Source organism: Eurosta solidaginis, chromosome 2 (genome assembly GCF_040869045.1).
Source record: "Eurosta solidaginis isolate ZX-2024a chromosome 2, ASM4086904v1, whole genome shotgun sequence".
Taxonomy (NCBI): domain Eukaryota; kingdom Metazoa; phylum Arthropoda; class Insecta; order Diptera; family Tephritidae; genus Eurosta; species Eurosta solidaginis.
The window spans coordinates 115,229,617-115,256,949 of NC_090320.1; the positions used below are offsets into that span (position 1 = coordinate 115,229,617).

The following is a 27,333-nucleotide window of genomic DNA, read 5'->3' on the forward strand; positions in this document are numbered from 1 at the left end:
AGATGGGCCCCAAAAGCGAGGTAGCAACTACCCCGAAAGCTGCGAGTCAGATATAAATTCCAACTTCGGAAATAGGAGATAAGCCAAAGGGAGATAGCGCTAAGACTCCGGCTTTTTTGGAGGTGCTAAAGGGAGTTAACGCTAAGAGTCCGGAATTCTCGGAGGTGCCAAAATGAGATAACACTAAGACTCCGGCTTTTCACGAGAAGATGGGTGCTGTGGCAAAGCAGTCACTGACTGTGGCGCTGGTTGATCGTAGCAGTCCTGTCGGACAAATGACTACTGAAAGGTGGAGATCTGTGGAAAGGGAGCTTATTAGCTTAATGTTTAAGATGATGAGGGAACAAACAAGTAAGCCCTTTCCAACCTTTGATAGGGGGATGGTAAAATGGTGTGAAGATGATAGCATGCGACAACATTGCGAGCTTGCGGTGGCTGGAGGAAGTGGTTCCAAACCTCCAAAGGCAAGGCACGAACGCGCGGTTTGAAGTGGTCGATAAAGCGCAAATACCCATGGTACTAAAAGTTTATGTATGGATACCATGCGTGATGAAGTCGGAGGATACACTGCGACTTCTGCAGAATCAGAATCCGAACATACCGACACAGGATTGGAAGGTACTTACTGTATCTCGGCCTACCGTCAGTTCTGAATCTTACAAATAAACAAGCAGTCGGAGGATATTTTGTACACGCAGCTTGGCAAAATTTCCTTTGGCAATGGCAAAATTTACCTGCGACTCAAGAAAAGAAGTCCCGAGGATAAAAATCCTAACTCGCTAGAGGTGAGTGAAGTCGAAAAGGACCTCAAAAGCATTAAAGAAAAAAGACAGGTGGAGGTCCCCGATGTCACCACGAAGGTGTTAGAAGAGGACCAAACGCCACATGGTGCTGTGAGTCGCACAGAGGAACACTTGGCACAACAGTTACGAGAGACTGAACGGGGCCTCGAATACTCTAAACCAAAAGTGTAAGGGAGGACGACGACGTCACGACGAAGGTGCTGGAGGGGGACAAACAGCCCAATGGTGCTGCGAGTCCTACAGATAAACCTCCAACACAGTAAAGTGGCGTCGAGCGAACTCCCCCTAACCCTTGAGGCCAGGAGCCGTAGCTCTCATCGGGAGGAAAGGCATCTGGACTTAGCACGCGCGGGTTTGGTGTTTACTACGCGCAAACAGAAGTACGTGTGCGAGCTGTAGTAATGGTAAGGAAACAGCTGCATTCATATGCAATATGCTGCCTAATTACACTACTGAGGACTTCGTAGTGGTGGCCGTTGAGCAAAAGAATAGGCAGGCATTTATCCTGTCATCCTGCTACATGGCCCATGTTGCGGAGGTTCCACCGATGGAGTGCAAAAGGCTTGTACAGGAGGAAGGGCGCAAAAGGCGGTTGGTCATAGGCGCAGATGCAAATGCGCACCACAATGCGTGGGGAGGAGCAGATACGAGAGAGAGAGGCGAATCTCTATTTTGTTACATCCTGCAAACCAATTTGCAGATAGCCAACAGGGGAAATGTCCCTATGTATACTGGTTCAACTTCCAGCAATATTTTGAATATTACATTGAGCTCCGAGCATGATATATCAAGGTATGATTGGATGATTCTTGATAGACCATCCTTATCCGCCCATGCGTATATCAGCTTCAGCATCCCCCTAAAGAGGGTAGAGAAGAGAGGAACCTTTAGAAACCCTAGGTCAACGAACTGGACTAAATTCCAGAAATAGGTAGAAACAAAACTGGGACAACCCAAAGAGGTGGCCAGTGTGGATGAACTGGAGGAGTCGATTGAATTCCTAACAAGAACGCTTATGACTGCGTATAACAAAGCTTGCCCTCTAAGGAGATCCAGAGGAAAAGCACAGCCGCCATGGTGGAGCAATGAGCTGAGTCTTCTAAGAAGACAGGTAAAAGAAATGTTTAAGCTCGCAAAGCCCGCGGAAAGCGAAGCGTGTCGGGACGAGTACAGGGATCTACTTAGGATCGACAAGCGTGAAATTTCCAGAGCGAAGAGAATCTCATGGAAAAGATGACATAAAGAAAGAAAAGATGACAAAAAGATGATAATAAAGAAAGAGAACGGGGTATAGTCACTGAATAGTGAGGAATCCCTTGAGGTGCTTCTCGACACACATTTCCCATCGGGAGACGGTTTAGAAGAGCCAGCAGACATCACTCACACCTTGATCACGGAGCGGGTACTGCCGGGCTTGGTGAGCGATACCAAGATCGAATGGGCAGTGAAAACGTTTTCTAAGTTTAAATCGCCGGGCCGAGATGATATATTCCCGGCCATGCTACAAGTTTGAAGTATGGCGGTCGTGGAATGACTTAAAATAATATTCGATGGTGCATAAGGCTGAATCATGTACCGCACTCTTGGAGAACTGCTCGTGTAGCTTCCCTACCAAAGGCGGGGAAGATCGGTCACGTGTATCCTAAAGACTATAGACCCACTAGCTTAACATCATTTCTGCTCAAAACCTTTGAAAGGCTGATAGATGTGTACATAAAGTCCAACGTGGATGAAAAGCTGCTCTCCACAACACAGCATTCGTACACCAAAGGAAAGTCGGTAGACACCGCATTGCATAGGGTGGTAATAAGCATAGAGAAATCCCTAGAATATAAGGAGTATGCTCTAGGAGTCTTCTTGGACATTGCCGGGACTTTCAATAATGTTTCTAAATGGGCGATTATGGGTGGTCTTAATTACATTAAAGTACATGCCGCCTTAATCAGATGGATCGGCTGCATGTTAAATTGCAGGAAGATTACATAACAGTGGGGATTGTACGAGGCCACGAAATCAGTGAACAGGGGCACGCCGCAGGGAGGGGTGCTATCACCTCTGCTGTGGACGCTGGTCATCAACCAACTGTTCAGGCGATTCGATGAGGGACCCGGAAAATTTAAGTCATAAGTGGAAAGTGCCTTCCCAAGATTAGTTCTTTGATGGATGGGGCGCTTCGGGATACTCATACCTGGGCATCTAATGTCGGGTTGAAAGGCAATGCGGAGAAGACGGATATGGTCTTGTTTATAAAGAGGTACAAGGTCCCAAATTTGACCACGCCTAAGTTAGGAGGGGTGACCTTACAGGAGAAACCTTGCACAAAATATCTAGGAGTCATCCTAGACAGTAAGCTGTCATGGAAGTTCAACGTGGAGGAGAGGGTGAAGAAGGCCTCAACGGCACTCTATGCATGTAAAAGAATGCTGGGGTGTACCTGGGGCTTATCGCCCTCTTTTTCTCATTGGATTATTACAGCGATTGTAAGCCCTATTCTATATTACGGAGTTCTTGTTTGGTGGAAAGCCACACAAAAAAGAACATACCTCAAAAAATTGGAGGGGGTATGTAGAATATCGATGCTTAGCATTACGGGAGCCCAGAAAACAACACCGACGGCTGCACTGTATGACATTCTGCACATTCCACCTGTAGACCTGGTAGCAAAGAACATATCATTAACAACTGCAACCAGGCTCGGTGCCTCGGGACAGCCTTAGCGCCGACAATATGGCCATAGTAGTATAGCGTCATCAATCACAAGACGAACAGACTACCTGATTCCCTACCTGCGCTTCGAGGGAGATATTAAGGCCACAATAGAGGTGGACGGTTGGCACAAGGGTGCGCAAATGGTGGACAAGGCGATACATGTATACGCAGATGGTTCCAAAGTAGTGGAAGGAGTAGGGTCTGCGGTATACTGTGCTGATTCGGAAATAAGCAGATCCTACAGGCTGCCGGATTACTGTAGCATTTCCAAGCGGAAATATTAGCCGTAGCCAAAGCAGTAGAAACCCTGGAAGAGAATAGCTTAAGCTGCAACCGTATTAACTTTTATATTGACAGTCAAGCAGCATTAAGGCAATAATCTCGCATAGCACAGCATCCATATGCGTGTTAGAGTGTAAGCAGTGTCTGGAGAGAATTGGGATAGGGAGGAGTTTACATCTATATTCGGTCCCAGGGCATATGGGAATAGATGGGAATGAAAAGCGCACAAACTAGCTAAAAAGTGCGCATTCCTTGAAGCTTGGTCCGTAGACGTCCCTATTAGATTGGGCGAGATTAAGCGAAGGCGAGAGGTGCACATGATCAACCAAGTGGGTAAAGGCGTGGGTTCAAGGGCGGGGCTGTAAAGTGTCGAAGATTATGTGTAGGTCTTACAACCTTAGACTAACACAGTTGCTTCTATCAATAAAAAGAGGGGACTGTAGACTCATGACGGGTATTCTGACTGGACACTGCCTTCTGGCGTCACATGCCTTTAAATTAGGCTTGGTCAGTGATAGCAGATGTAGGAAATGCGGGTTGGAGGAGGAAACGATCGAGCACGTTCTGTGCTCATGCTCTGCACTTGCCAGCTATTAGGAGTGATACAGCTGTCAGATCTAGAAGCAGCAAGTGGCTTAAGTCCTAGGAAGCTTCTAGTATTTGCCAAGGGGACGAAGTTTATTTATAACATAGGTCCTGGATTTTGATAGGGTTTTTCAGTTTGGTCGTTAAAACAAACTTCTGGTAACACTACGGACTCAATCAGTCTATGTGAAGTCCTCATGGACCGGCCAGTTCAACCTAACCTAACCTAACCTCGAATTGGATGAGAAATTCATTCATGCCTTCAACACAGTTTATAACTTGTCATTTACTTAAAAATATAATATGAAGAAAAGGGCGCAAAATTTTGAGTGAACAAATGATCCATATATGTTCTGTTTCATCTGCGGACAATTTATCGTTAAAAGGGTGCGACCTGTGTTTTCAAATCCTTTGAAAGTTACATACTATAAGTATTTTAGAATTGAGCCTAAAAACAATGAAAAACCATGGACACCGAATACTGTGTGCACCACATGTCGAGTTGAATTGATTTTTTCGGAAACCGGAACAAAAAGGTGCGTTGTAAAAATTAGTAATTTACTCCCTTTAATGCATAGCTGACTAATTTCTGAAACTATCTATTTACGCGACATATGAAATTTATTACAGCAATGAAGTGGAGGTAACCAACTTGCCACTCAACGGACTGCTATATTTGTACTACAAAATTACTTGGGGTTGAAAACTCAAGAAAAGTAACCTATGCGAGCGTTTCTACAGTGTCATTACCAGAACTAAATTCAACGGAAGCTACATTGCCATAATCAAATTTAAATTTAGTTCCGGCTCCAGTTTTATTGTCAACAGCAGTATCTGATTACGTGGCATCATGTTGTACTGGGTTTCAAACGAAAAACGAATGGAACTCTTTGTCACAAGCACAACTCAGTGATTGGATAAGGTATTTGGAGTTGTCAAAGGAAAAGGCCGAACTACACGCCTCTCGTATGCAATAATTTAAATTTGTTTCATCCGATGTTAAGGTAACATATTATAGAACTCGTCCCGAACAATTTTCCAAGTACTATACGAAGGAGGACAGTGTTTGTTCCTGCAAAGGCATTGCTGGTCTGTTCAAACAGTTTGGTGAACCATATGATTCAAAGAGTGGCGATTGTTCATAGACGGCAATGAATTAATTTTACAGGCCGTATTATTGCATATTGGCAACCAAAGCTATCTATCCCGAGCGGGCATGCAGTAAATACGAAGGAAACGTATGAGATAATGCAAAAATTGCCCAAATTAATCAAATACGAAGAACATGATTGGAAAACATGTGCCGATCTTTGGAATGCTATGTGGTCTACAAAGTGGATACACAAATACAGAACGAATCGAGTTTCAAGTTGGGAAGGATAACATAAAATACTTCCCACTTATAAAGAAGGAAAAATAATTCTACTTCCGCCCCGCTTCAAGCTTGGCCTTATCAAAACATTTGTTGGCGAAGCACAAATAAAAGACGGGATTTTTGTGGGACCGCAAATAAGGAAAATGATGACCAATAGCCATTTCAAAGAACTATTGTCACCAGTGAAGGCAGCAGCGTGGAATTCTTTTGAAAAGGTCGTTACTTCTTTTTTAGGCAAACACAAAATTCCTAACTAAGAGATGGTAGTGAACGACTTAATCAAAAACTATGCGGAAATGGGTAAATAAAAAAGCATATTTAAGACCGCTTTCTCAGTTAACTTTAAAACTTATCTGCCCAATAAACAAAAAATTTGTATGAAAATTTTTAAATTTATATGAGAATATATAGATCTAAATCTGAATTCATCGTCCAGTTCCGAACAAACAAGAACGAGAAAAATGTAAACAAAAAATTTGTTCTGAATTTAAAGATAAATCCAGCCTAAGAAAATTATATATTAATGTGTCACTTATGTATTTATCTAATTTACTTTATTTTCTTTCAGTAAACATGTATTTAAAATTTCATTTTCTAATGCAAAAATGTGACGGACTTTTCCTTACGCCGGGGTATGCTCAGTCCGTCCAGGGTCCCTATCGTCTCCTTTTAAAGAGAAATATCCTGTTTGCTGTTTAAACGTTATAAACTCTTTATTCAAGTCAATTGCAAAACTACCCTTAAAGCTACGGCGACGGAGGTGGGAAACCACCGTCGGTTCTACGCCGATGGGTTGGGAAAACCCCCACCGGGACTACGCTTAAACTAAAATCTCATCCTATTCGTAAAGAAAGCGGAGGTGGAAAACCACCACTTCCTTCCAGACGGTGGAGATACCCTGCTCTTCCTGAAGGTTGCGGAGGTGGAAAAACCACCACAATCCCTTTAAATTATTAAAATAAAGAACTCGTGAGATGGAAAAAATCCCTGGAGTCCCTTTCATCGCTAAACAAGGCGTTAGCAGGCTACTATACCTAGCTAGCTACTACTCAAATTCGCAAAATTTGTCGCCCTTTTATACTTGTCCACGCGCAGGTGGACATTTATCCTGCAACAATAAATTTTACTTATTATATGTATTTACATAAGGTATCCTACGTTTAACGATATTATTCTACCCATATATTCAATTATCTACTTGCATATAAGTATTTATTTCTAAATTGCATATGTAGTAATTCCCCTTGGACAGCCCCCTAGCATGCAAGTTCATTGGTACGCATCTCCAGTTAGTTAGCATAGTTATTTTCAATTTCCCTCTGTTGCCTGCATATTGTGCCTTGTTGTTGCCAACGAGTTGCTTGCCTTGCAAGTGTAATGTTTATGACTGCCTAGTACCCACGCTGTGTTGCTGGTATGCCGAGGTGACGTCTTTCTAGTACATTACATTTTTTTGTTTCCTCTTTGTGCGATGTCCGCCTTGACGGTTCGCTTCAATGCCTGTTGTGCTTGATTGCAATTTCTTTGTATACGTATGTTTGTACGTTTTTGGTGCTCTTGCAATGGGAGCTTATGTGTGTTGCTTATTGCGTTGCTGTATTCCCATCGTTGTTTAGAATTCCAGCCGGCTATGGGATATCTGTGAAAATTATAATGTTCAACCAAAATATTTACCGTATGCGGGCAGAGACAATTATTTAAACGAAGTAATTAGATGTTGTCATTAATTTTTATATGTATATTGGGGTGATTCAAAAAATGATTATTTTATATGTGTAAATTCAATTTATGTAATTCAGTTTTATATATTTTACATGCTATATGTACTGATATAAATCCATTGTAACATACATTAGGGTGTTTCGAAAAATGATGTATAATTTGTAATTCAAATATGATTTATACGTGCTCAAATGAGTTCTGACAAATATTTATAGGTTCGAATGTGTGGGCTCCAAAGCCGGTGGATTTGGGTCCTCACACTCTCCCCTCACCTGCCGCAAGCAGGGTTACTGTTACCAAGCCTGTCCTAGTGATTCTCACCCGATAAGAGTGACCATCTACGTTCCGATGGAACGTCCTCGTCGGCTTGGCATATGGAGAATTCGCCATGATGTTTCGGTGGTGGTTCGTCGCCTTCTTCTTCGCTGTCCGAGGAAATGGGGATTGAGGTAGGGTCCCGGACAACGGCCCCTCCTCGGTTTGTGTCCGTACTCCTCAGTGTTGTACTTCGGGCTCTGGATTTCGTTACACAAGTCGACAAGTGATTCTACCGAATCGCACTCCGACACCGTCTCGTACCTCGGGCTAAGTATCGGGTCGTCTTCGTCGCCCCTGAGATACCCGAACGTCTCCGTGCCCTGACTGTCGGTCTCGCCGTCGTAGGCAACTTCCTCCTCTTCTAGTGGCACTGGGCCCGTCGTATGGTAGCTACTTTCGCTTTCGTTGTCGTAGGTAGCTTCTTCTCCTGTTGGCACTTGCCCCGTCGTATGGTGGTTGTGCTGGCTTAGTTCCCGCCGGATTGGGGTACGGAGTGAACCGTCCTTAGCACTCTCTGTGGTGTATCTTGCGCTGTCGCTCTTATCCATTTTTAGAAACTTTTGATCTATTTTCGGCGTTGTGCTCCCTTTTTATAGGAGTCCTCGCGGATCGTCTAACGGTACTATTCCTGGCAGCGCTCATCATTATTTTCTGTGTCTGGTATTATGTTGTTGCAGGATATTTGAATCTCTTTTTGTGCTTTGGTTTGCGCTGTCTGTGTGCTCCTGCTGCTGCGGAATGGTGATGTACCAATATACGAATATAAATTCAATGATAAACGTATATGTATATAAGGGTATTTCAAAAACAAATTTTATATAGGTAAGTTTGAAAAATGTGGGTTTGCGTGTGTGGGCCCCAAAGCCGGTGGATTAGGGTCCTCATGCTCTCTCCTCAACTGCTGCAATGTGACTTCCTGTCACCATTGTAAAATTCAATTTCTTGTAGCGGTCAATGCTTGCGTTCTTTATGGGGTAATCTCTCGCGATATGGGCATTGTTCTAAAATGAAATGTTATGCATAATTCGGTCATCAGGTTATAGCATTGTGGTTGGCGTAGTTCATCGCCATCTGGATCCCGTTTTCAAGGGCTGGGACTTGCGCTTGTGCTGTGTGCCACCCACTGCGGTCTCCGTCTACCACCTGTTGATTGTTGCTTATGTCTGCGTGTTCGACTCTGGAACCATTTGCACCTGAATTGGTGAGTGCTAGTGAACCACATATCGCCACCGTGCTGTAATCAATCTGATCTTCTTCCGTGACCTGGACTGCTTGCGATGTTGACGCGCGTGGCGTTGCTCTTACTACTGCCAGTTGCTCTGTGTGTTCCTCGGTGGATATCTCGATGAAATGTTGGCTCAGGATTCTACTACACGATGCTAATGATGGTGCGTGTTGTGTTGTTGCTATCGTCGTCGGTCGTCTCGTTTGTTCCCCGATGGGAACTTCGGTGAAGCCCCCATTCGGGGCTTGGCGGGGCGCTTCTTTCTGTTTCCGGACTTGCTTCTTCTGGTATTCTTTTAGCTCGCTTATATGTGCCGTTCTTCTTTTGCCGTTATGCATCTTGTCTAGTTCGACGACTACGGGCGATACGAAGTTCGTTACACGATGAGGCCCACTGTATCTTGGTGCTAACTTTGCTGCGAAGTTGTCCACTGCCTTGGACACCTGATGCTCTTTTACTAGTACCAAGTCGCCCACCGCCAGTTGCCACTGTCTCCTACGTAAATTATAATACCTAGCCTGCTCCGCTGATGCTTGCTGTTATCTACGACGTGCCATCTGATACACAACCTTCATCTTCGCCATCTTTTCACTGAGAGCCACCTTCTCCTCACCTGTGCCAAATGTTTGCTCATCGTAGAGGGCGTTAGGATCCTCGGTTCCCTACCCTTTACCACGAATGCTGGACTGTAGCCTGTTGACTCGCATACGCTCGTATTCAGTGCTAGTGTCATCTCTGGCAACAACTCATCACAGGTCTTTTCCCAGTGAATTGCGCTATCATCCTCTTGATGTTACGATTCGCTCTCTCCGTTGGGTTCTCTTGCGGTGTGTATGGTGCCGTTAGCTGGTGCTTTATGGCAGCCTCTTTTCAAAATTTCTGCTCGTGAAATGTGCTCCATTGTCTGTTATTAGACTTTTGGTGCACCAAATCGTGCCAAATCGTCTCTCTCATTCCCCTTATCAGGTTCTCTGTCGTTGCTTTTCGTATTGCTATGACCTCTACCCATTTCGAGAATAAATCCACGAAAACTAATGTCATTGTATTACCATGCTTCGAACGAGGGAGTGGTCCAACGAAATCTGCACAAACGGTAGCAAAAGGTTCATCTGAAATCTTCGTGAGCATCTTAGCATTATTAGCTGGGTTTGTAGACTTGGCATGCATGGCACTGTTGCACGTCCTTCCGTACGTCCCTGAACATCCCGGCCAGTAATACCGCATCATTGCACGCGCGTTGGATTTCCATATCCCCATGTGTCCTGCGCTTGGTGTGTCGTGAATCTCGTTAAGCACTCTTCGCCTCTCCAATGTCGGCACGCATACCTTCCATGGTACCGCCTCCTCACCATCCATTTGACTTCCAATTCGTCTGTATAGTCTTCCTTCCTCTATGACGTATTCCGGAAATTTCTCTGGTGTCCTCGTTATTTCAGCCATCTTTGACGTGTACCACTTGCAACTCAAACTGTCTTCATGTGTCGTAAGGCTACCCATCTGTTCCTCCAGTGGCTGCCCCGACAGTGCATCTGCGACCACGTTCATGTAATCGAAATCTTTTAGTAAAATCTGGGCAAGCTAGTGCCGGTGCTTGTATTTGTACATTCTTCAACGCTTCGAATGCCGCCTGTTGTTCTTCGGACCATTTCTACCTACTTCCCTTCTTCAACATTGACGTCAGTGTGTGCGCAACTTGTGAAAAGTCGGGTACGAACCTCGGGTACCATGAAACTATCCCCAGAAATCGCTCCTTGATAGCCGCAACTTTGTCGGAATCCGTGTGTATTCCTTCCTCGCTGACGACGTGGCATAGATATTTCAAACTTTTCTTAAAAGACTCACATTTCTCTAGGTTTATCTTAAGATTCGCCCTCCGTAGCCGCCGAAATACTTCTCCTAGGTGATTTATGTGCTCTTCCAAGGTTGTGCTGGTGATCATGATATCATCCAGGTAGGCAAACGCATTTGGTTCCAAATCTGGTCCAATAACACGGTCGAGTCCTCGCTGAAACGTAGACGGAGCGGAATGTAGACCGAACGGCATCACTTTCCATTGATACAACCCTCTGCCAGGCACGGTGCATGCTGTATACTTCTTGCTATATTCTTCCATCGGGATATGCTAACAACCATTTTTGAGGTCCAGACTGCTGATAAAATGCATGCAACGTGGTCTATCCAAGATATGTATTCTTGGAAGTGGATACGCATCTGGCACTGAACGGGCGTTGAGCTGCCGATAGTCAACGCAGAGTCTCCATTTGCCGTTCTTCTTCCGGGCTAGAAATATTGGTGCACTGTGAGATGGTTCGATGCAACCTTTCTCTATCAGCTCGTCTATCTCCTTGTTTATGATCTCCTGCATCTTTGGGTTCTTAGGGAAATACCGTTGTTTGATTGTAATTCACGCTTTAGAAAGGTACTCACCGCCTCGTCACTCCTCACGTGTTTCTCGATACTTGCGCTACCTTCGTCCTCCATCATGGCTGTACACGTTACTACCTCCTGCGCTCTCTCTTCTGCTCGTAGCGTTATTGTTTCGTTGCCAAACCTCAGCTCAAACTTTGTCTTTGCCAGATAGTCTGTCCCGATCACCACGCTGTCGACTAACCCAGGCAAGACTAACAACTCACTGTGATGCACTGATCCCCCAATTTTACCTCTACGTCCACTGCCTCCGCTATCCATGCTGCGCTGTCATCGCCCATCACCACTCGTGTCTATATCTTCTTGAAACTCCGTGCGTCTATTTTCGCCGCTGTCTTCTCGCTGATGAAACTTCGTGTCGCCCCCGTGTCTACTGACGCCATGACTTCTTCTCCATCCAGGGTTACTACAGCCAAGATTCGCCCTAGTATCTGCCTAAACGTGCTTACTAAGTACGAGGTTGGGTTTGTTGAGACGCCACCCTCGATACCAATGGGGTCTCTCCCCGTTTCCCTGCTGTCCACGACAGCAGTCACGCGTTAGTATACCTACTCGGCCACACTGCCAGCAGAAATCTATTCGTTAGTTGCGACACCCATGAGCGTAGTGTCCGCTTTCCCCGCATCGCCTGCATGCGTTCCGTGGATCGATGGGACCTTGGTGTGGTATCGTAGCATGCTCTGGCGTACTCGCTTGTCGTTGCGCCTCCGGTCTCCGATCTCCTTGTCTCTCATCTTCGTGCATATAGTGATAATGCTCGGCTGGCCGTCGCGGCACAAAAGGTTTCGCCGCTGGCCTCAGCGGTTCTTTCTCCCGTATGATGTTCTCGTAGTCCTCGGCCGTGCCTACCAATTCCTCTAGGCTGGTGAACACGCTCCGTTTGATGTAAAGATGGTACTATCGTCGACAATTTCTTTAAATCCGGTTCAGCTTCTGCTCACCGCTGTAGTCAGCGTGACGCATGAGTGCCTGTAAAAGATAAAACGTAATCTTTAAACTGCTCATCTGCTCGCTGCATACGTTGCCGGATCTCATCATCTAGTTGCTCGAAATACCTCGACCTCAGGAAAAATTTTAGAAAGTCCTTCTTGAAGGCTTCCCACTCTTGTCACTGCCGTTGGCGTGCGACACCGGCTGGTGCGTGGCGTATATCGGCGTTTGCAAACTTCCTCTTGGATTCGCCGTCTGATTTATCACTTTTGGTGCGGGGGCGCTGCCGCCGGCCACTTCTAATTCGTTGTTGTTTGGTCTTGGTGTTGGTGGCCTGACCGGCCGGGTATGCTGAAGAGCTAGCTCTTCAAACCGTGTCTCAAACGCTGAGTCGCTGCAATGTGCCTGGATAAAGTTCGCCAAGCATTTCCGTAGCTCTTCTACCGTCCCTGTGCCCTCCACTTCAAACTTTGTGGTATATTTCACCAGGTCGTCACGGTTGAGGTAATATACCCAGGTTATCTTTCCCATCGTGCGCGTCTACCCTGAATTCCCTGTGTGATCTTCCTGTGATTTTACAACCTGTTATTCTCTTGTTGATTTTACTCCTCTCGTGATTATCCTCGTATTGTTACTTGCTTACCATGTGACTCTATATTCAGTGTCCCTGCTCGGGCGCCATTTGGACGGACCTTTCCTTACGCCGGGGTATGCTTAGTCCGTCCAGGATCCCTGTGGAAAGACAGATGCATCCCTATCTTCTCCTTTTAAAGAGAATGATCCTGTTTGTTGTTTAAACATTATAAACTCTTTATTCAAGTCAATTGCAAAACTACCCTTAAAGCTACGGCGAAGGAGGTTGGAAACCACCGTCGGTTCTACGCCGATGGGGTTGGGAAAACCCCCACCGGGAATACGCTTAAACTAAAATCTCAACCTATTCGTAAAGTAAGCGGAGGTGGAAAACCACCACTTCCTCCCAGTCGGTGGAGTTGGTAAAACCCCACCGAGTATAAAACTTAAAGATACCCTGCTCTTCCTGAAGGTTGCGGAGGTGCAAAAACCACAAAACCACTCTAACGACGAAGTTGGAAAAAACCGCCAAAGTTACTAAAATGAAGAACTCGTGAGATGGGAAAAACCCAGGAGTCCCATTCACCGCTAAACAGGGCAATTCGCAAAATTTGCGTCCTTTTATACTTGTCCACGCGCAGGTGGACAGTTATCCTGCAACAATAAATTTTACTTATTATATGTATTTACATAAGGTATCCTACTTTTAACGATATTATTCTACCCATATATTCAATTATCTACTTGCATATAAGTATTTATTTCTAAATTACATATGTAGTATTTCCCCTTGGACTGCCCCCTAGAAGGCGAGTTCGTTGGTACGCATCTCCAGTTAGTTAGCATAGTTACTTTCAATTTCCCTCTGTTGCCTGCTTATTGTGCCTTGTTGTTGTCAGCGAGTTGGTTGCCCTTCGTAAGTAACTTGCAAGTGTAATGTTTATGGCTGCGTAGTACCCACGCTGTGTTGTTGGTATGCCGAGGTGACGTCTTTCTAGTACATTACATTTTTTTGTTTCTTCTTTGTGCGATGTCCGCCTTAACGGTTCGCTTCAATGCCTGTTGTGCATGGTTGAAATTTCGTTGTATACGTATGTTTGTACGTTTTTGGTGCTCTTGCAATGGGAGCTTATGTGTGTTGCTTATTGTGTTGCTGTATTCCCATCGTTGTTTAGAATTCCAGCCGGCAATGGGATATCTGTGAAAATTATAATAATGTGCAACCAAAATATTTACCGTTTGCGGGCAGAGACAATTATTTAAACGAAGTAATTAGATGTTGTCATGAATGTTTATATGTATATTGGGGTGATTCAAAAAATGATTATTTTATATGTGTAAATTCAATTTATATAATTCAGTTTTATATGTTTTAAATGCTATATGTACTGATATAAATCCATTGTTATATACATTAGGGTGTTTCGAAAAATTATGTATAATTTGTAATTCAAATATGATTTATACGTGCTCAAATGAGTTCTTGTAACGACAGCCGTTTAACAACATACGCCCCTGTGCGCCTACACGCACGCGCACCACTGTCTCTGCAAATAACAATGCCAATTGTCTGCAGAGCAACTGCGTATTATATGTGTATGTGTGTGAATATAGAACCAATCGTTGTAGCTAACCTGCTGGAAGCCTTCCAGGAACTTTGAGTGACTTTGGGATAAAGTGGGTTGACAGTAAACCGAAAACGGTAGTGGCAACAGGAAAAAGTTGTCTATAAAAGGGCCAACATCCCGTTCTTCTCGATCACAAAGCCTTGAATACGGTGCCCACAACGCGAGTGCAGTGAAAGTGAAGAAAAAAAAAAAAATTAAATTAAAAGTGTATAAAGTGATAAAATTTCAAAGTGCGAAACCGCAAGCTACCGGTTCGGTGAAAAGTGCCGCATCCAAGAGAGAAATAGTATTCCTGCCAACACCAGATCCAGCACCACCAGCAACGGTAAGTACCACCACCACTCCCGTGTATCTAAATCCCCTACAGTAGTACAGTAGTCCCATGCCTATAACCCTCCATTAACGCCCGCATAATTTATCTCATTCCCCTCTTGTCATCCATAGTTTACATTGAAGGAATCCCCAAAGGAAACCAATCACCACCGTCGGTGCTAGGCACCAAAATCCACCAACGGTAAGTAAACACATCTACCTTAGCGACTAGCCCAAAAGTGATATTGAATTTAGTGCCATCTTCTCAAGTGAACTTCATAGTTTGTCTGCTCCGTAAAGAAAATGATCTTGAAAGAAAATTGATTTATGTTTGGGCGGATAAACATTAAAGTTCGCCGGAGAAATGGCCTATAAATGCTATATATGACATTGTTATGCCCCGCTTCATATTTTTATTGTTTGGTTTTCCTTTTCTTAGCATCACCACAAGGAGACTCGCTTAAAGCAACGGTGCGAGGCACCCGAACCACCAACTACAAACCACACCGCGTCACAGCCACCAAAAGACACCACACCGAGTCACAAACACCAATAGCTACAACAACCCACACCGAACACGTAAGCCACCAGTACAACATAAAACACTCTCACTCGTCCAAACCACAAAAAAAAAAAGGAAAAAGTAAGAAAAATCGCATCCGCACCAAAAGATTGCATACATCCATATTCACAACCACACGCATTTGCAACCAACCACCGAAACATAGATAAGCTACTACACCGCAGATCCACATTCAAAACCACAACCTCAGAAATACACGCATAACCTTAACCACGAAACATCAAACCAGCAACCACACCTGCCGATCACAAACACACCGGCGACCACCACACAACCACACCAACAATAACCACGCAACACTAAAAAACACCACGACCACATTTGTACATACTGTCTGATACAAAACATTCAAACACGGAAATAGTAAAACCAACATCAAGCAATTCCACCTATCCATCAAAATACACGGTAAGCACAAACACAACCAAAGCTATTAGCAGGCTATTATCCCCAAACACAACTTAAACACACGCAAAGAGAGGGCTGCACATCACATCACACCACACCGAACAAGAGCACGCAACATATCACATCACATCAGATCACATCACTTCACGTTGTATCACATCATATCACAAACTACAATTAGCGGTGAGTTATATATAGCTGGTCGCTGGTGTGGATGGCTACATCAGCAGGGCTGTGGTGAGAAGACATCTCAAAGGTAGAGAGTACACTCAGCACATTATTCGAATTCGCCGCAAATACGACAACACCAAACTACCACGGAGGGGACCGACAATATTGATTTAGGTTTTTTGTTGTTTAAAAATTATGTTTTAGATTGTAAGATTTATGCCCTGAATTTCCCTTAACCCCTAAGCCTGAAATATTGGTGACTTATAAGTTAGTTTTTTTTTTGGAATCTTCGCATTCTTATATGCATACACATATTTCATACATATTTAACTTACCCAAAAACACACACACATATGTATCAACCACTTCACACACATTTCCTTTTTTTTCGCACATACCTACATATAATTTCATTTGCTTATATATATTTCAATATTTTTGGTGCTTACTAAGTATTTGCCTAATTTTTTTTTGAACCTTCTTGGGTTTTTTTTTTGATTTTTTTTCTCACACCCTAATCCGTGGGTACACCGGAATCTTTTAGATTTTTATTACATATTGCTAATTTCTTTCTATTAAAGATTTTTTGTTCATTATATTTTTCTTTTCGCTTCGTTTTCCAGACAAAAAAATATAGAAATCCTTTTCATTTTTTTTTTGCTTCGATTTTTCTTTGTGTGAAAGGAGGATCCTACTCCACGCACTTGGTGAAACTACATGACACACGTGTCACCTCCTTTTTTTCCCCACATTTGTAACTTTTTTTTTATCACTTAATTTTTAATTTAATTTTTTTATACTTACTACAATAGTTTCACTAAAAGCGTGTTTCGCACTCAGCTCGCGATTCTTTTCACTTTTTTCCATTATTTTATTTTTTTTAACGTTTTTCTTTTGGTAATTAACACGATCGCAAAAAATGTGCATGCGTGTTTTTACTATTACAAACCGGAACTGAAAGTTCCATGAGGTAATAGTATATAATAGTGCAAAAGTACATGGAATATGGTTTTTTTGCTCTTTGTTTCTGTTTTCTTTCAGCTCCCGCTGCTACGGCCTTGGTACCTGGACTGCAGATGAGCGTGAGGAGATGAGTACGTGAATGGTTATATATAATGAATGGTAATCTCTATCTAGTTTGTTGTAATCTCTCTTAATTTTTTTTGTTTCTTTGCCTTCCATATAACCGTATGCACATATTTTATTGATCACCGTAACTATTGCTTAATGCAAGCAAGAGTTAAAGATTGTAGTAAAAGGGTGTTCCTATCTGGGTTATTTTATTTTCTTGTTATCTATTTGAAATTTTTTTTGCTTTTTTTTACTTGGAATATTATATGCAGTAATTGCAGTATCCTTTTTGTTATTTTGATTGAGTTTAGACCAGGATAAGAGATAATAGAATTTAGAGTTACCAATACAAATCACTAGATATAAGTAAACATAGAATTTGTGAAAATGAACTTGTATGAAGAGGAAATGAGTTATTTCGAATTTATTGGCTGAAACAGTGTTAGGAAAAATGCAGGCCCTCTAAGTTTTCTTTTGTGTTAGTGTGGGTGTTGCCCTTGTGGCACACTAGGAATGAGTTAGGTGTTGCAACCCACTGACGGACGGTGATTTAGACTAGACCATTACAGACAGACGAACGTCAGGACAAGGGAACTCCACTCGGTTATCGGAGTCAAAGTGGAGTTCAAGGTTGTTCATGCCTCATGAACAAGAGGGGTGGGATGACTCCACCTGACACGGACGGTCTTCTCCCGCTTGCTCTCTTCTCCTTTTCTTTCTCCCTATCTTCTACAGGTCCCTATGTTTTTCTCCCTAGGCATGATAATTATAATTTTGTTTTTGTGACTGTGGGTTGAGGAAGGTGGCAAGAACCGCGCCTCAACGCCGACGAGCCTCAGCCGGGCTACCACCATGCCTAACCGCCACCCTTCTCGCCCCGGACCAAGCAGTTACATTACAATGGCGCCCAACGTGGGGCCCGAACCCACGACCCTGAGATTAAGAGTCTCATGCTCTACCGACTGAGCTAGCCAGGCGCCCGCAAGCATACCTGCTTGCCGCCGCTCCTCACCACCCAAACAGTCAGCCACGTAACATTCTGACAAATATTTATAGGTTCCAATGTGTGGGCTCCAAAGCCGGTGGATATGGGTCCTCACAAAAAAATAAAAAAAGTTTTCGAGATCCTTCCTCGTAAATACAAATTTTTTCATATTTTTATAAAAAAAATTGAAAAAATACGTAATGTAATGATTATTCGTTAAATTTGAAAGGGCCTAGCAAAAAGTGTTGTATGCACAGTTTATAGTAAACGTTATTACCTTTTGAAAGCTTTAAACCGTTGGAATTGCTCAATTCATTCTTGAGATATTTTTATTTTTATTTATTTATTTATTTATTTGTTTAAGTCTATGAATTTTAATCCTTACAGACTATGATACAAGGAAAATTTAAAAAATACTTATGCCTAAAAGTAATCGGTTTACTTAGAAAGCAGACTTCAAAATATTCATAAATTCAGCTCTTTGTATAGAAAAATCAAGAGCAACGGAATTACTTATTGAGTTAAGCTCCCGAATAGCACGCGTAATGGGAGCATTACCAGCGTAATTCGTTCTGAAATAATCGTAATAAAATGGAAAGGAATTTCTGAGAGATCTTTGGGGAACATTAAATCGAATCCTTTCCAGCAAATAAGGGCAATCAATGTAGCCATTAATAACGTTATACATGAATGACAAGCACAGTATAGATCTACGATTTTCCAAAGACTTGAGGCTTAAAAGTAAAAGACGTGCAGAGTAGGAAAGAATCGGCTCCGAAAAGTTTAACGGGCGAAGGGCATATTTAAGGAAAATTTTTTGAATTCTCTCAATTCTACAAATGGCCGTTTGGTTGCTTGGTCTCCAAATGAAGACAGCATATTCAATGTGAGATCTAACGTATGACGTGTAGAGCACCTTAAAGGTATAGGGGTCTGAGAATTTTGAAGCATTGCGCCTTACAAATCCGAGCATAGAATATGCTTTCGACGTTACGTAGTTAATGTGATTAATGAAGGAAAACCTTTTGTCAAAAACGACACCCAGGTCTTTAATCTCGTCAACACATTGAAGTTCACAGTTAGATATACTGTATTTTGTAGAGAAATTGTTAGTTGATTTTGAATAAACTATTTGGAAGCATTTTTGCGTATTTAAAGAGAGACAGGAGTTCAGGCACCATTGGTGAAGCTTATTTATATCATCCTGCAGCTTTATGGCATCTTCTTGCGATTTAATAGCTGAGAATATTTTTAAGTCATCTGCATAAAGTAAACACTTTGCAAACGAAAAACAACTGCTGATGTCATTAATAAATAATATAAATAAAAGTGGGCCTAGTATACTTCCCTGGGGAACGCCAGAAGTCGCAACGAACGGACTAGACATTTTCCCATCAATGGTAACAACGCAGTGTCTATTACTTAAATAAGAACGAATCCACAAAAGAAACGTTGAATGAAAACCGATACAGCTTAATTTTTTTATCAGAACTGTGTGAGGAACTCTATCAAAAGCTTTGGAAAAGTCAGTGTAAATGCAATCAACCTGTAGTCCAGCAGAGAAAGAATCTACACAGTATTCGCTAAAAACAGCAAGATTTGAAACCGTGGACCTATCAGCAACAAACCCGTGCTGGTTGGGTGATATAAGGGATTTAACAGCAAAACTCAACTTGGCATTCACAGCATGCTCAAAAATTTTAGAGATTGTGGACAGCTTGGATATTGGTCTATAGTTACGCACATCGTTCTTATTTCCACATTTGAAAACGGGCGTAATCGAGGTGAGCTTCCAATCATCGATGAACGTCCCACATGATAATGATTTATTGAAAATCAGAGTCAACGGATAGACCAAGGCTGGACAGTTTTTAACAAGACAGAAGAAAAACCATCAACGTCAGTTTGGGATGAGGATTTAAGTATAATAATAGCCTTACTAACATCCTCACAGGAGAGAGTAAGCGTACCGAAGTTCAGGGTACTAACGGCATCCAATGAAAAATCAACCGCTTTATTATTATCATCCTGAGAAAAATTTGACTTAAAAAACTCAGCAAATAAGTTCGCTGCCTCACTTAGAGATCGCGCAGGTTGATCATCAAGGAAAACTCCAGAGGGTACAATGGAGCCGCCTTTTTTTGACTTTATATAGTTCCAAAAAGTTTTAGGATTCGATTTAATATTCGACTCAATATTATAAATATAGTTATTGTACAGAAACTTATCCAAATGATTAAATATCTTTAAATAGTGCTTGTACTTAGTAAAGAATATATGATTCTTTGACCGTTTGAAGTTACGCAAATATTTATTTTTTATGTTCTTCAGTTTTTTAATTCTTTCGAATACCACGGAAGTTTATACGGCCTCTTTCGCTTTACCGGAATTTTATCCAAACAGTGATTAAATAGAGTGGATTTGAACGTGGCGAAGCAGTTAGAGGTATCAAGTCCCTCCAGTAATTCGTCCCAGTTTATTTCCATTAAAAAATCGTTAAATCTAGGAAAATCGCACGAATTGAAGTTGAATGTTAATCTGCTATCTGAAGTATCCGACGCATAACAGTAAAAACTACAAGTAATGACCAGTGGTAGGTGATGCCTATCCTTGGGAATAACTGCATTAGAGCATTCGCTGACTTCACAATTAATGTTGTCACTTATAAATACTAGATCCAATAATCTATTTAGGGCATTAACACTTTTACTAATTTGCTTTAAATTGAGACTCAATAAATTATCAATGAAATACAGTTCGTGATTCAAAGAAAGATTATTAGGTGTGAGACCATAACTAGAATTATTTGTTGACCAGTGAATATTACAAAGGTTGAAGTCTCCAAGCACGCAGAGGTGGTTATCATTAAGGTTTCGTAAAACAAGAGAGATTATGTTATCAGCATGAGCTTTGTATACATCAAATGCGCTGCCTGGTGGAACATAAGAGGCAAGCAGATAGAGGGAGCCATGCGCACCAGAACCAGAACCATTTATACACACGCAGATTTGGTCAAGTAGCGAGTCGTCATTGTTGAGCGGAAATAAAAATGAACGCAGCTGGCGCTTGACAGCAATTAAAACACCACCACCGCGAATGCAACCAGTTTTCCCAGCATCCCGATCCTTGCGATAGACATTGAAAAGATTTGGGTCAAAGAACTCACTATTAAAAAATTTTTCATTGAGCCATGTCTCGATGAAGACAAAGATATCATAATCCATTTGCGCACTAAAATTATACACAAGATCAGACTTGGTTCTCATGCCAGATACATTGTGAAAATATATCCTTAAGTCGTTACTACTTTTATTAGCGGGACGATTTCTCCCTACTGTGTGCGAGGAGGCTTTTTGTGAGCCTTCCGAAAAAACTGAAAAGGCTTCACCGTAACATTAGTCGGCCAAATTTCGGAGCTGAGCAATTTGTCAAATGATGACTCAGGAATTCCCAACTTGAAGCTAACTCTATTCAGATTTGCCAACGCAACATCTTTTTTTACTAGCTTCGTACAACTTAATGCGGTTTTATTTAAATTAGCTTGCCTAGCCACATATTCAATTATATTATCTTCAGTTACAGATGGCGAAAAAGACGATATTTGTAACGATCAGCAACCACCAGATCGCTCGATGCGTTAGATCCTCTAATAAGAATTCGAGAATTAGTATTTTTCATTTTAGTTCGAGTTTTAGACACATTTGCCCCCTGTCCATCATCCTTAATAGACGCATGAGTGGATGAAGAAGAAGCCGAAATACCCGTCGTTGGCACGGCCGTAATTATGGATGCATACGTATTGCGAGAATTATTTGAAGTTGAAATAACACTCTGAGGCGTCAACGTCACAGCATTGGACACCGTTGTATTAGTAGTGCAAGCAGCTGCAGTACTAATATTTGAGATAGCACTAATCGATACTACAGATGATTGAGGATTCATAGGCACTGACGTCACAACACTAGGCGTTGAAGTTTTAGTAGTGCAAGCAGCAGCACTTGTCGATAGTACGGATGGTTGGGCACTCACTGGCACTGACGTCACAACATTATTATTTATTGTATCCGCATGCACTGACGTCACAACACTAGGCGACGTGATTGTAATGGCACAAGCAGCAGCATCAACAGCAACAGGCGAGCGAGCATTCTCATGCACTGACGTCACAACGTTCGTTGTATTAGAAGTATTTGACATGTTAGCACTCTCATTAGTTGAGGGTGGCAGATGAGAGGGATTACCGTACCACACATCGGCATTATTCATGACTTGTTTAACTGCGACTTCAAAAGAGGCGCGTAAACAATTTATTTCCGCGGTGAGGGAAGCAATTGTATTGTCTTTTTCTACCATATCGCGCTGAAACGCCAGTAGAGCTGAGTGCAAGCTATCAAATTTTAACGAGAGTTTTTTGTTGTCATCTTTTAGAGCACTGACCACATTAAAAACACGAGCATTCTCTGCTCTAAGAGAAGATATTATATTAAATAAAGATACCAATGTTGGTTGTTGTTTGTTGACGTTGTTATTACTGTTGTCACTTTTTATCGCATTGTCAGGCCTAGATTTCGTAGATTCTAAAGAATTACTTTCTGACAAATTCGAATTTTTGGCAATAGCCTTTTCATCCATCATGAGAGTTGGGGGAGGAGAGCGAAGGGAATTCCGACGCTGAGTAGCACAATTTTTACAAAAAAAACTCTGCTGGGAGTTCAATAAAAAATCGACGTCTGACTGACGGATATCAACACAATTTATGTGAAAGAGATTGTTGCACTTAGCGCACTGCACTTTCGGTTGACTTCTATCAACTTTTTGACCGCACACACAAGGCATTTTAATTAAAAGTTTAAATAATTGGAATTAATAATGATAATTTCCAAAAGTCAGCGATTTGTCAAATGTGTTACCATTGCAAAGGCACTTTTACTTTCACAACACGGTGGATTTATAGATTTATGAAAGATTTATGAAGGAGCGTTTTAAAAACACGTCCGAACTGTACGAGAGCGCAGTTGTCTTTTTGGTTAAGTGGACCCAATTTTTTTTTTGTGTTTGAAAAAACGGTTATTCGTAAATATCTCAAAAATGTTACCATAGAATTTAAAATAACCTTGATTTTCTGAATCAGGGGGTGATTTTACATAGGAATTCCATAATAACGTTTCTGGTGCATTTCGGCTGTAAATGTATTTTGCGGAAACCATGCTGATGAGTGGCTAGGCGAAGATTCGCAGTATACTGACGGAGCAGTAATGTTTCCAATGTCTTCACTGTTGGCGAACGGAGTGATATCATTCGTTATGACTCACCTTCGTTAGCCGGTTTACCAGGCTTGAAAACGTACGTCAGGTAGCTTTGGTATGGCTACTCCATCTGGACCTATGGATTTAGAATGTTTGGCTTTTTTCATGACATCTTCAACTTCTGTGGGGTGATGGTAACGGGTCACACGTCGTGTGTGTGTCTATGTTCCCCTCCGTTTGCACGTCATCTGGCCTTGTCTCCTCAAGGACGCATTAAAAAGAGTTATCCAGAGAACCACAAAGAAATGATCCCTGAAGGGTACCGAAATGATCCCGAAATTGTCCCGAAAAAGTTCCGAAATTACCCTGACGGGCTCCCCGACGGATCTCAAAATCCATCCAGAAAATATTCTGGAAGGGTTCCTAAATTATCCCGACATATGCCAGAAAAAGTTCCGAAATGACACCGGGGGATCCACGACGTATCGCGAAAACCATACAGAAATGATTCCGGAAGGGTCCCAAAATGATTCCGAAATAGTCCGGAAATGACCCCCATGGGATCCCGCACGGAACCAGAAATTATTCCGGAAGGGTCCCAAACCTATCCCGAAAAAGTAACAAAAAAAGTATCGAAATTACTCCTACGGCATTCGGGACGGATCCAGAAATGACCTCGGAAGGGTCCCCAAATTACCCTGATGGATCCGACAAACCACCAAGAATTGATGCAGGAAGGGCCCCCAAATGATCCCGAAATAATACAGAAAAACTTATGAAATGACCCCTAAAGGGTCTCCAAATGATACCGAAATAGTCCCGAAAAAGTCCCGAAATTACCCTGGTGGGTTCCCGTACAGATCCCGAAATCCATCCAGAAGTGATTCCGAAAGGGTCACCAAATGATCCCGTATTAGCCATGAAAAAGTTCCGAAATGAACCAGGCGGGCTCCCGGACGGATCCCGAAAACCATCCAAAAATTATCCCGAAATAGTCCCGAAGAAGTCCCGAATGACCCTGACGGGATCACGGGCAGATCTCGAAATCCATTCAGCAATGATCGTGGAAGGGTCCCAAAATGATCCTGAAATAGTCTCGGAAGATTCCAGAAATTGCCCTAATGGGATCTCGGACGGATGCTGAAAACATGCTGCAATGATCCCGAAAAAGTCCCGAAATGAACCTGACGGGATCCCGTACGTATCCCGAAAACCATCCAGAAATGATGCCGGTAGGTACCCCAAATGATCCCGAAATAGTCCCGAAATGACCCGACGGGATAACGGACGGATCCCGAAAGCCATCCAGAAATGATGCCGGCAGGTACCACAATGATCCCGAAATAGTCCCGAATTGACCCCGACGGGATCCCGGACGGATCCTAAAAACCATCCAGAAATGATGCCGGTAGGTACCGCAAATGATCCCGAAATAGTCCCCAAATGACCCCGTCGGGATCGCAGCCGGATCCCTAAAATTATCCAGAAATGATGCCGAAAGGGTCCCTAAATAATCTCGTATTATTCGCGAAAAAGTCCCGAAATGATCTCGACGGGATCCCGGACTTATACCCAAAACGATCTAGAAATGATGCCGGAAGGTACCCCAACTGATCCCGAAAAAGTCCTGAAATGACCCCGACGAGATCCCGGACGGATTCCGAAAACCTTCCAGAAATGATGCCGGAAGGGACCCCAAATGATCCCGAGAAAGTCCCGAAACGACCCCGATGGGATCCCGAAACCCAACCAGAAATGATACCGGTAGGTACCCCAAATGATCCCGAAATAGTCCCGTAATGATCCCGTCGGGATCACGGACGGATCCCGAGAAAGTCCTGAAATGACCCCGACGGGATCCCGGACGAATACCGAAAACCATCCAGAAATGATGCCGGTGGGTACCCCAAAATGATCCCGAAATAGTCCCGAAATGACGCTGAAGGGATCCCCGAGGGATCCCGAAAACCATACAGAAATGAAGGCGAAAGGTTCTCAAGAGAGGTCGACGATTTCTAACCTTGCTGTTTTCAGTGAGTATTGCATTGATTCTTTTTCAGCTGGTTCGCAGGTAGATTGTATCTAGACTGACTTTTCGAAAGCCTTTGATAGGGTCTCCCATAGAGTACTAATTAATAAACTAGGATGCCTTGGTTTTCATTCTTCCTTTCTGTTATGGTTAAGTTCATATTTATCCAGCAGGCGGAGTGTTGTTACTGTTGATGGGGAGTCTTCTATTCCCTTTATTGCCTCTTCTGGGGTACCACAGGGGAGTATACTAGGTGCATTATTATTTAATCTTTTTATTAATGACATTAGCAATAGCTTTACATTTGCTAAATGTCTCCTTTACGCTGATGACCTAAAATTGTTTTCAATTATTAAGTCGCCTGATGATATATTGAAATTGCAAAATGACACTACCAAGCTACATCTGTGGTGTCTCAGGTCTCATCTGTCCTTAAATGCATCTAAATGCTTTCATGTGACCTATTCTAAGTCATCCAATATACTTAGCTCAAAATATAGTATTTCTAATTGTGAACTTCAATGTCTTAGTGAGATTAAGGACCTTGGGGTTATATTCATATTCATATTCATATTTATTGAGTCAATGGCAGAAACCTTACTGACTAGATTTACAAGTTTGCAAATTAACTTAAAACTAAGCAACTAAAATTAATTAATTCAAGGATGAGATAAATTTTCTCGATAGTAAGACTCAATCCGTAACTTAAACAAAGGCCTGGGCATTGCAAAGTCAAGATTTAGCATTCTGGAAATTTTATTAAACTCTTCGAGACTTCTTGTGAGAGGGGCAAAGCTAAGGTAATTGGTTCTCAGAACTTCACCGTAGAATATATTATGAGAGCGTAGAGATCTACTAGGAACTAGAAAATTTAACTGCTCCAACAGAGCTGAGCAATCAATAGTACCAGAGATAATATCGTAAATAAACATTAAATGTTGTACTGAGCGTCTGACATGCAGTGGCATAACATTTATAAGCATGCACATGTTTATATAAGGTGGTAGGGGATTAACAAAATGAAGGGGTAGGAGGGCGAATCGAATGAATTTACGTTGAACCCTTTCAATTCTAGCAGAGTATGTGCTGTAAATGGGATTCCATATGATAGAGGCGTACTCTAATTTAGATCGCACTAATGAATTATACAATATACTCCTAGTGTATGGGTCCTTAAAATCCTTCCATAACGCCGTAAAAAAGCTAAATTAGCATACGCTTTTGGTATAAGATAGTTAACATGGTTAACGAAAGTGAACGAAGAGTCAAAAATGACACCAAGATCACGAAATTCTTTGACCGAGGAAAGATATGTATTAGCGATATAGTATGTTGACGTAAGCGCACTTGTAGTTCTAGAAAACGTTATATGCCAACATTTGCTACTGTTAAGTCTCAGATGATTATTAAAAGCCCACACATTAAGAGCATCCAAATCTCTCTGTAGGAGCAATGCATCAGATACAGTGGTGATACGCCTAAACAGTTTTAAATCATCAGCATATAGTAAATAATTTGAATGCTTTAAATATAAGCCGACGTCATTAATGAAGATAACAAATAAGATTGGACCGAGAATACTACCTTGTGGCACCCCAGAGGTTGCCAAGAACTCATACGACCTCATATTCTCGATTTCAACAAATAAAATTCGGTTTGTCAGGTATGACTTTAACCATGACAGAAAAGCTGAATGGAAACCAATGTACTCAAGTTTCTGAAGAAGTATCTTGTGGGACACTGTATCAAACTTACTTACTTACTTAATTGGCGCTTAACCGTCTAAACGGTTATGGCCGTCCAACAAGGCGCGCCAGTCGCTCCCTCGCTCCGCCAACCGGCGCCAATTGGTCACACCAAGGGAGTTTAAATCGTTTTCCACCTGGTCCTTCCAACGGAGTGGGGGCCGCCCTCTACCTCTGCTTCCATAGGCGGGTTCCGATAGAAACAC

At 42.4% G+C, this 27,333-nt stretch overlaps 1 protein-coding gene and 1 non-coding gene across 2 annotated transcripts in view; both read right to left on the reverse strand.

The window, feature by feature from the left end:
• LOC137240174 (uncharacterized) overlaps positions 1-27,333 on the reverse strand; it is a 479,876-nt gene that overhangs the window by 90,894 nt on the left and 361,649 nt on the right. The gene's annotated exons all lie outside the window — the stretch shown is intronic.
• TRNAK-CUU (transfer RNA lysine (anticodon CUU)) lies at positions 18,027-18,099 on the reverse strand. Its single transcript has one exon. It is a non-coding gene; the product is annotated as a tRNA-Lys (tRNA).